Source organism: Pseudophryne corroboree, chromosome 1, assembly GCF_028390025.1.
Source record: "Pseudophryne corroboree isolate aPseCor3 chromosome 1, aPseCor3.hap2, whole genome shotgun sequence".
NCBI lineage: Eukaryota > Metazoa > Chordata > Amphibia > Anura > Myobatrachidae > Pseudophryne > Pseudophryne corroboree.
Genome location: NC_086444.1, coordinates 447,740,969 through 447,750,160, shown reverse-complemented (window position 1 = coordinate 447,750,160; position 9,192 = coordinate 447,740,969). Strand labels below are relative to the sequence as shown.

The following is a 9,192-nucleotide window of genomic DNA, read 5'->3' as shown; positions in this document are numbered from 1 at the left end:
GAAGGGAATGACTGTGTTGTGTGCGTGCGAAACCTTTCGACGCCATCTTAGCTGAGGCGGCTTTGTTTAGAAAGCGTGTTTAACTTTCGTTTCATGTCGGATCAATTAACAACGGCAACGTAGTGACACATATGAGTCAGTCTAATTCCTTTACCTGAAGATAGTACGCTGTTTCATAGTACATTTCCGTTTGGTATAACTAAGCTTGAATTTAATGTCAAATTATGCAGGAACACCGGCACCCAGGATTTTTGTGCAGATGTTCTCAAACTCTGTCCTCAAGGCACGCAAACAGTCCAGGTTTTAAGTGTATCCATGCTGGGCCACAGGTGACTTACTTAGCACTTCAGTCAATTTGATTTAAACATGTGTGCTGAGCCATGGATATACCTAAAACCTGGACTGTTGGGCTGCCTTTGAGGACCGCATTTAAAAACGTTTGCCCTAGTGGATTTCCAGGGGTTGGTATGTTGATATCTCTGACATTGTAAAGGCCTGTACACACCATACCTTCCAACTACCTTTTTGGCCGGTACCGTACCCTTTTTAGCGGTCTGAACCTGCCAAAAAGGGCCTTGTACTGATTTTCAGCGTCTCCCTTGTCCTATAGACTCCTATGTCATCGGCGCGTGGTCACGCCCACTTTGTCCGTGGTCACGTTTGTATCAATTTCATCTTTAATGATGCTCGAGGATATGACACACTAGGTGATATAGTAAACAATATATCTAATCTTTAACCTCCTGAGCGATATCATTTACGATATAGTTGCCCAGTGTGTATGCTGCTGACTACGGCAGATGCGCGGCCCTGCGGGTTGTTAACGACCCTCGGTGTTGGCCATGCATGTGCATGCAGCTCAATTTGGACTCGTACAAAGCTGCATGCACAGCCCGGCCGCAGCGTGACATCACTGCGATATCGCTAGAGATATCACGCAGTGTGAATGCCCACGTCGGGTGGTTCGGGCTGAGAGTGGGAGACACTAGGTGATGGAGCACATTGCTTAGTGTGTACGCACCTTTACTTGGGGCTTCACTGTTCCCGCAGTGCTGGACAGTGGACACCACTGGAATAGAGGGTGGGGTGGGTGGATTGAAGATTGCCTCAGATGATTGGTCTACCGGTTCACAATTAAAATCATGATCATAAGGGATAGTGCCTTTTTGATACCAGATAATCAATTTATAGAGTAGAGTAATAAATATAGCATTACAAGCCTATTCTCCCAAAATTTAATGGGAGACTAAGATTTCTGGTACTTCAGAGAGAGTAGGGAATCCTCGCAGATAGGCTACTGCCCATTTCTCTAGTGTGTCTAGTGGGCAGAGTGGGTACTTGCTGATGTGAATTGTAATACAGTTATTCCAAAGGGGACGGGGCCATGGTGATGCAAATCACATCACGTGCCCCGTGCACTGGTCATTTGAACTTCCCGGCCTCCCAAAAGTTGGTCATTATTACGTAAAGTATCACATGGGCAGGTATGGGACCAGTCTATGCGGTGTCTGAATTTAATTTTCGGAAATAACTGACTGAAGTAAATGGGTTTTCCATGAACAAGATACCAGTCTGTCTTGAGTTGATTTTGTATGTCTGCCCCAAAACACTAGCTTTCAGATTGCATAGTTGCTAGCACAGCTTATTTTGGAACATTAAAATCCCCGTATTACATGACTACTTGTAGGACCACCTCTAAGGGAAAGTGTATGTAGTGTCACAATGCATTTTGTGATATTACCCACACCTGGACCTATTGCTCCCCTGACCTTTCGGAGACCATATCAGGAAAGCATGGAATGATTTCTTCTAATCATACTATAGAAAAGACTTCCATTTTAAAGTTAGCTTTACTGTTTTGGTACCTCATTCAGATAAAAAATGGTCTCCATCCTCTATATTCCTCACGGTGGTTTGTCCCTGGTTGTGATACGATAACTGGTTACCTTACGCAGTCTCTAGCAGTCAGCACTCACAGAAGCTTTGGCAGGTGGCATTGCCGCTCATGTTGCTTTGTGTAATTTGTGTAATTCATTACTGATGGAGGCACGCTGCATCCAGTCACAACTTGCTAGGGATTTCAGCTTAAACAGCTTGCCTCGCCAGCTGTATTCTGGACAGTATAACAATACAAATAGCACAATATCATGGCTAGGTGTCTTATACTCACCGTGCAGTATCTGTTTGTGTTCTGCAATGTTTAGGTATGCATGTTTTCATGGTCCTGTTGAGTTAATAGAAATTGCTTCTGAGATAATCATCTTGCCCATTGTTTGTGCTTTATTATTGCTGCTCTAGAGCTTACCCAGACAAGAGTTTACTATAGGAATGTGATGCAAAAGCCATGTGGAAAATAGTGCTGGCGAGGATTCTTCTTTATGCCATGATGAATATGATGTCCACATGAGTTGCTAAACAGTATGAAGTACTAAAATCATGCCAAGTGCAGATTTTATTTTTCAAGGTTACCCCAATACTACATATTTAGTTGGGAATATGCATCTGTGTGTACTTTTTTGTGTGTGTGTAGGATTAGATACTAGTATCTTTTAGTAGTATATCAGTACACAGTACATGATAGCATGCCGTTGCTGCCTCACAACATTGGGATCATGGGTTCAATTTCAGCCTGCGCACTACCTGTGTTAGTACAGCACAACAATTTGTAATGGCAAATCTGCGCAACTGTGAGGATTGTCACAGGTGTGCGGCCATGTGTCATTGGGTGTGATCACCACTGTTCCATTCCCTTCCATTTTAATGTCAGGTACAGTGGGCCTGATTCAGGTCCTGATGCGAAGTACCGATGTTCGATACTTTAAGCATGTGCCCAAGGCTGGTGCTAGGCTGTTCGGCGCCCCCCTACAAACTATAAATTTGCGCCCTCCCATATTTTACAAAGGGACAGCATGCTGTAAAAAGGGGTGTGGTCTCACAAGGAAGGGGAGTGGCCACACAAAAGTACCCCCATTTCAAATTACGCCACACAGCAGCACAATCTTATTCACATTACCCTGCGCATAGTGCTGTTTATACACATAATATCCCCAGTAGTAGCACCAGTTATATCCATAATAGCCCCTGTAGTAGCGCCGGTTATACACATAATAGCCCCTGTATTAGCGCCGGTTATACACATAATAGCCCCTGTAGTAGCGCCGGTTATATGCATAAAAGCCCCTGTAGTAGTGCGGGTTATATGCATAATAGCCGCTATAGTAGCGCCGGTTATATATAATGCTCCATAGGCGTGCACAACTAATTTTATTAGGGGGTGCACCGCAGGAGGGGCGTGTCTAGCAGTATTTTACATTCTCTCAGTAAAATCACATAGCTTAATCTAATTTCTCTCTAGTTCATAATGATAATGTAGCTGGTACTGTCTGTCTGCTACAGCATAACCCTGAGTCCTAGCTGCCGCTGCACCCTAACGCTGCTTAACTTCTCAACCTATCCCTGACCCAGTGGCGGAACTAGCGAGTGGTGGACCGAGGTGCATATGCATTCCCACCACACACACACACACACCTCACACCCCTTGCCCCCTCCCCCGTCATTTACACCCTGTTTTTGAGTGGGCCAATCTGTAAAGTATGGGAGATTTATGGGGCCAAACATTTCAGTTTCACCCTCAGGAGCTCAGTGTCCTGTCAGTGGAGACAGTGGCTCTCACCCCGCAGGGCGGACACTACTCCCCCCCTTAGTCCCTCGAAGCAGGGAGGCTGTTGCCAGCAGCCTCCCTGTAAAATAATAAGCTCTAAAAAACTTTTACTAGAGAGACTCTGGAGAGCTCCCCTAACTGTGACCGGCTCATCCGGGCACATTTTCTAAACTGAGTCTGGTAGGAGGGGCATAGAGGGAGGAGCCAGCCCACACTCTCAAACTCTTAAAGTACCAGTGGCTCCTAGTGGACCCGTCTATAACCCATGGTACTAATGTGGACCCCAGAATCCTCTAGGACGTAAGAGAAAGTGAGTGTGTGTGTGTGTGTGTGTGTGTGTGTGTGTGTGTGTGTGTGTGTGTGTGTTTATCTATTTGTATGTATGTATGTATGTATGTGTGTGTGTATCTACAGTATGTGTGTGTATATGTATGTGTGTGTATCTATGTGTATTTGTATCTACAGTACGTGTGTGTTTATATGTGTATGTGTATCTATCTATGTGTATGTGTGTGTGGGAGGGGGGTCATAATTTGTAAAAAATGCCACTTCTGAGGGCATTACATAGGCGTGTGCACGGGAGGTTTCTGTCCTCCCTGAGTTCGCCTAATCATGTCCGGCCCCCACCTCACGGTGCCGATCGATTCTCTCTGCGCCCAAGCCCGCACCCGTCCATTATAAATTTGGTGTCGGTCGACAGCCAATCAGAGTTCGTGGACCTGCCGCGGCGGCTCTTGATTGGCTGCCGGACCGCGAGCTTTGATAGGCTGATGGCTGGCGCCATGTTTCAAATGGCAGCGACTGCAGGAGGGCTTCTGTTAGTGAGGAGTGAGATTTAGGAGGGACGCTCGCTGCGCTGCGCTCTCCTCCCCTCACACAGCATAAGAAGCAGCAGCAAGCCAGTAACAGTAGCGGCGGTGAGCACTACTGGGGGGATTATCTGTATCTGGCACCTCTGGGGGGAGGGTGGATTATATGTATCTGGCAGCTCTGAGGGGGGGGGGGGATTACCTGTATCTGGCACCTGGGGGGGAGGGGATCTGTATCCGGCACCTCTGGGGGGGAATCATCTGTATCTGGCACCTCTGGGGGGGGGGGGGGGATAATCTGTATCTGGCACCGCTGGGGTCATACTGTGTTGCGTAATGTGAATTTCTGCCCATACTGTGTGCCTTAATGAGAATTTCAGCTCATGACGTGTTGCGTAATGTGAATTTTGTCTCATATTGTGTGGGGTAATGTGAATTTCTGCTCCTACTGTGTGGCATAATGTGAATTTGGCTCATACTGGATGGCGTAATGTGAATAAGGGGCACTACTGTCAGTAGCTGGTGAGCATGGAGACATGTGTGACAAATGCTGGTGTCTTGCGTAGGAGGAGTCTGATGGCATAGAAAAAGCCCACTGTGGCTCTGACGGCACATGTGTAAATTTTAAACTTTACTTCTGTTGTATTAAAACCTCATCCCATCCAAGTCCACCCCCTCACCCCTGGAGAGGATCTGATGAGGGGGAACTGCTCAGGGCCAGAGAAATGGATACCTAGCAACAGTGCCGTAACTAGACATTTTAGCACTGTGTGCAAGAAACGGCATCAGAGCCCCACCCCTGCATGCAAAACAGGGGCAGTGCGCTTGTTACACATTACGGCAGACAGCGTCCCCTTTTTACACATTACGGCAGACAGCGTGCTCTTTTTCTCTAACGTCCTAAGTGGATGCTGGGGACTCCGTAAGGACCATGGGGAATAGCGGCTCCGCAGGAGACTGGGCACAAAAGTAAAGCTTTAGAACTACCTGGTGTGCACTGGCTCCTCCCCCTATGACCCTCCTCCAAGCCTCAGTTAGATTTTTGTGCCCGAACGAGAAGGGTGCACACTAGGTGGCTCTCCTGAGCTGCTTTGTGAAAAGTTTAGTTTTAGGTTTTTTATTTTCAGTGAGACCTGCTGGCAACAGGCTCACTGCATCGAGGGACTAAGGGGAGAAGAAGCGAACTCACCTGCGTGCAGAGTGGATTGGGCTTCTTAGGCTACTGGACATTAGCTCCAGAGGGACGATCACAGGCCCAGCCATGGATGGGTCCCAGAGCCGCGCCGCCGGCCCCCTTACAGAGCCAGAAGACAGAAGAGGTCCGGAAAATCGGCGGCAGAAGACGTCCTGTCTTCAACAAGGTAGCGCACAGCACTGCAGCTGTGCGCCATTGCTCTCAGCACACTTCACACTCCGGTCACTGAGGGTGCAGGGCGCTGGGGGGGGGGGGCGCCCTGCGACGCAATAAAAACACCTTGGATGGCAAAAAATGCATCACATATAGCTCCTGGGCTATATGGATGAATTTAACCCCTGCCAGAATACATAGAAAAACGGGAGATAAGGCCGCCGATAAGGGGGCGGAGCCTATCTCCTCAGCACACTGGCGCCATTTTCCCTCACAGCTCCGTTGGAGGGAAGCTCCCTGGCTCTCCCCTGCAGTCACTACACTACAGAAAGGGTTAAAAAAGAGAAGGGGGGCACTAATTACGCGCAGTATTAAAGATACAGCAGCTATAAGGGGAAAAACACTTATATAAGGTTATCCCTGTATATATATAGCGCTCTGGTGTGTGCTGGCAAACTCTCCCTCTGTCTCCCCAAAGGGCTAGTGGGGTCCTGTCCTCTATCAGAGCATTCCCTGTGTGTGTGTGCTGTATGTCGGTACGTTTGTGTCGACATGTATGAGGAGAAAAATGATGTGGAGACGGAGCAGATTGCCTGTAATAGTGATGTCACCCCCTAGGGGGTCGACACCTGAGTGGATGAACTGTTGGAAGGAATTACGTAACAGTGTCAGCTCTGTATAAAAGACAGTGGTTGACATGAGACAGCCGGCTACTCAGCTTGTGCCTGTCCAGACGTCTCATAGGCCGTCAGGGGCTCTAAAGCGCCCGTTACCTCAGATGGCAGATATAGACGCCGACACGGATACTGACTCCAGTGTCGACGGTGAAGAGACAAATGTGACTTCCAGTAGGGCCACACGTTACATGATTGAGGCAATGAAAAATGTTTTACACATTTCTGATAATACGAGTACCACCAAAAAGGGGTATTATGTTCGGTGAGGAAAAACTACCTGTAGTTTTCCTGAATCTGAGAAATTAAATGAGGTGTGTGATGATGCGTGGTTTTCCCCCGATAACAACTGATAATTTCTAAAATGTTATTGGCATTATATCCTTTCCCGCCAGAGGTTAGGGTGCGTTGGGAAACACCCCCTAGGGTGGATAAAGCGCTCACACGCTTGTAAGAACAAGGGCTCTACCCTCTCCTGAGATGGCCGCCCTTAAGGATCCTGCTGATAGAAAGCAGGAGGGCATCCTAAAAGGTATTTACACACATACTGGTGTTATACTGCGACCAGCAATCGCCTCAGCCTGGATGTGCAGTGCTGGGTTGGCGTGGTCGGATTCCCTGACTGAAAATATTGATACCCTAGATAGGGACAGTATATTATTGCCTATAGAGCATTTAAAAGATGCATTTCTATATATGCGTGATGCACAGCGGAATATTTGCCGACTGGCATCAAGTCTAAGTGCGTTGTCCATTTCTACCAGTAGAGGGTTATGGACACGACAGTGGTCAGGTGATGCGGATTCCAAACGGCATTTGGAAGTATTGCCTTATTAAGGGGAGGAGTTATTTGGGGTCGGTCTTTCAGACCTGGTGGCCACGGCAACAGCTGGGAAATCCACGTTTGTACCCCAGGTCGCCTCTCAACATGAGAAGACGCCGTATTATCAGGCGCAGTCTTTTCGTGGGCAAGCGGGCAAAAGGTTCCTCATTTCTACCCCGTGACAGAGGGAGAGGAAAAAGGCTGCAGAAATCAGCCAGTTCCCAGGAACAGAAACCCTCTCCCGCCTCTGCCAAGCCCTCAGTATGACGCTGGGGCTTTACAAGCAGAATCAGGCACGGTGGGGGCCCGTCTCAATGAATTTCAGCGCGCAGTGGGCTCACTCGCAAGTAGACCCCTGGATCCTTCAGGTGATATCTCAGGGGTACAAATTGGAATTCGAGACGTCTCCCCCTCGCCGTTTCCTAAAGTCGGCTTTACCGATGTCTCCTTCTGACAGGGAGACAGTTTTGGAAGCCATTCACAAGCTGTATTCCCAGCAGGTGATAATCAAGGTACCCCTCCTGCAACAGGGAACGGGGTATTATTCCACACTGTTGTGGTACCGAAGCCGGACGGCTCGGTGAGACCGATTCTAAATCTAAAATCTTTGAACACTTACATACAGAGGTTCAAATTCAAGATTGAGTCACTCAGAGCAGTGATTGCGAACCTGGAAGAAGAGGACTACATGATGTCTCGGTACATCAAGGATGCTTACCTTCATGTCCCAATTTACCCTTCTCACCAAGGGTACCTCAGGTTTATGGTACAGAACTGTCACTATCAGTTTCAGACGCTGCCGTATGGATGGTCCACGGCACCCCGGGTCTTTACCAAGGTAATGGCCGAAATGATGATACTCCTTCAAAGGAAGGGAATTTTAGTTATCCCTTACTTGGACGATTCCCTGATAAGGGTAAGATCCAGGGAACAGTTGGAGGTCGGTGTAGCACTATCTCAGGTAGTGTTGCGGCAGCACGATTGGATTCTCAATATTCCAAAATCGCAGCTAAAAGATTCCGACGACTCGTCTTCTGTTCTTAGGGATGATCCTGGACACAGTTCAGAAAAAGGTGTTTCTCCCGGAGGAGAAAGTCAGGGAGTTATCCGAGCTAGTCGGGAACCTCCTATAACCGAGCCAAGTCTCAGTACATCAATGAGATGGTTCTGAAAAAAAATGGTGGCTTCCTATGAAGCAATCCCATGCGGCAGATTCCACGCAAGAACTTTCCAGTGGGACCTGCTGGACAAATGGTCTGGGTCACATCTTCAGATGCATCAGCGGATAACCCTGTCACCAAGCACAAGGGTGTCTCTCCTGTGGTGGTTGCAGAGTGCTCATCTTCTAGAGGGCCGCACATTCAGGACTGGGTCCTGGTGACCACGGATGCCAGCCTGCGAGGCTGGGGAGCAGTCACACAGGGAAGGAATTTCCAGAGCTTATGGTCAAGCCTGGAGACATCACTTCACATAAATATCCTGAAGCTAAGGGCCATTTACAATGCTCTAAGCTCAGCAAGCCCTCTGCTTCAAGGTCACCCGGAGTTGATCCATTCGGACAACATCACGGCAGTCACCCACGTAAACAGACAGGGTGACACAAGAAGCAGAAGGGCAATGGCAGAAGCTGCAAGGATTCTTCGCTGGGCGGAAAATCATGTGATAGCACTGTCAGCAGTATTCATTCCGGGAGTGGACAACTGGGAAGCAGACTTTCTCAGCAGACACGACCTCCACCCGGGAGAGTGGGGACTTCACCCAGAAGTCTTCCACATGTTTATAAAACTCGACAAGTATTGCGCCAGGTCAAGGGACCCTCAGGCAATAGCTGTAGACGCTCTGGTAACACAGTGGGTGTACCAGTCAGTGTATGTGTT

At 48.2% G+C, this 9,192-nt stretch overlaps 1 long non-coding RNA gene across 1 annotated transcript in view; it reads left to right on the top strand.

Moving 5' to 3' along the window:
* Nucleotides 1-9,192, top strand: part of LOC134891816 (uncharacterized) — an 86,596-nt gene continuing 77,404 nt past the window's right edge. Inside the window, exon 1 of the long non-coding RNA XR_010171504.1 lies at nucleotides 1-135. This is a non-coding gene — a long non-coding RNA (uncharacterized LOC134891816). The remainder of the gene's footprint in view (nucleotides 136-9,192) is intronic.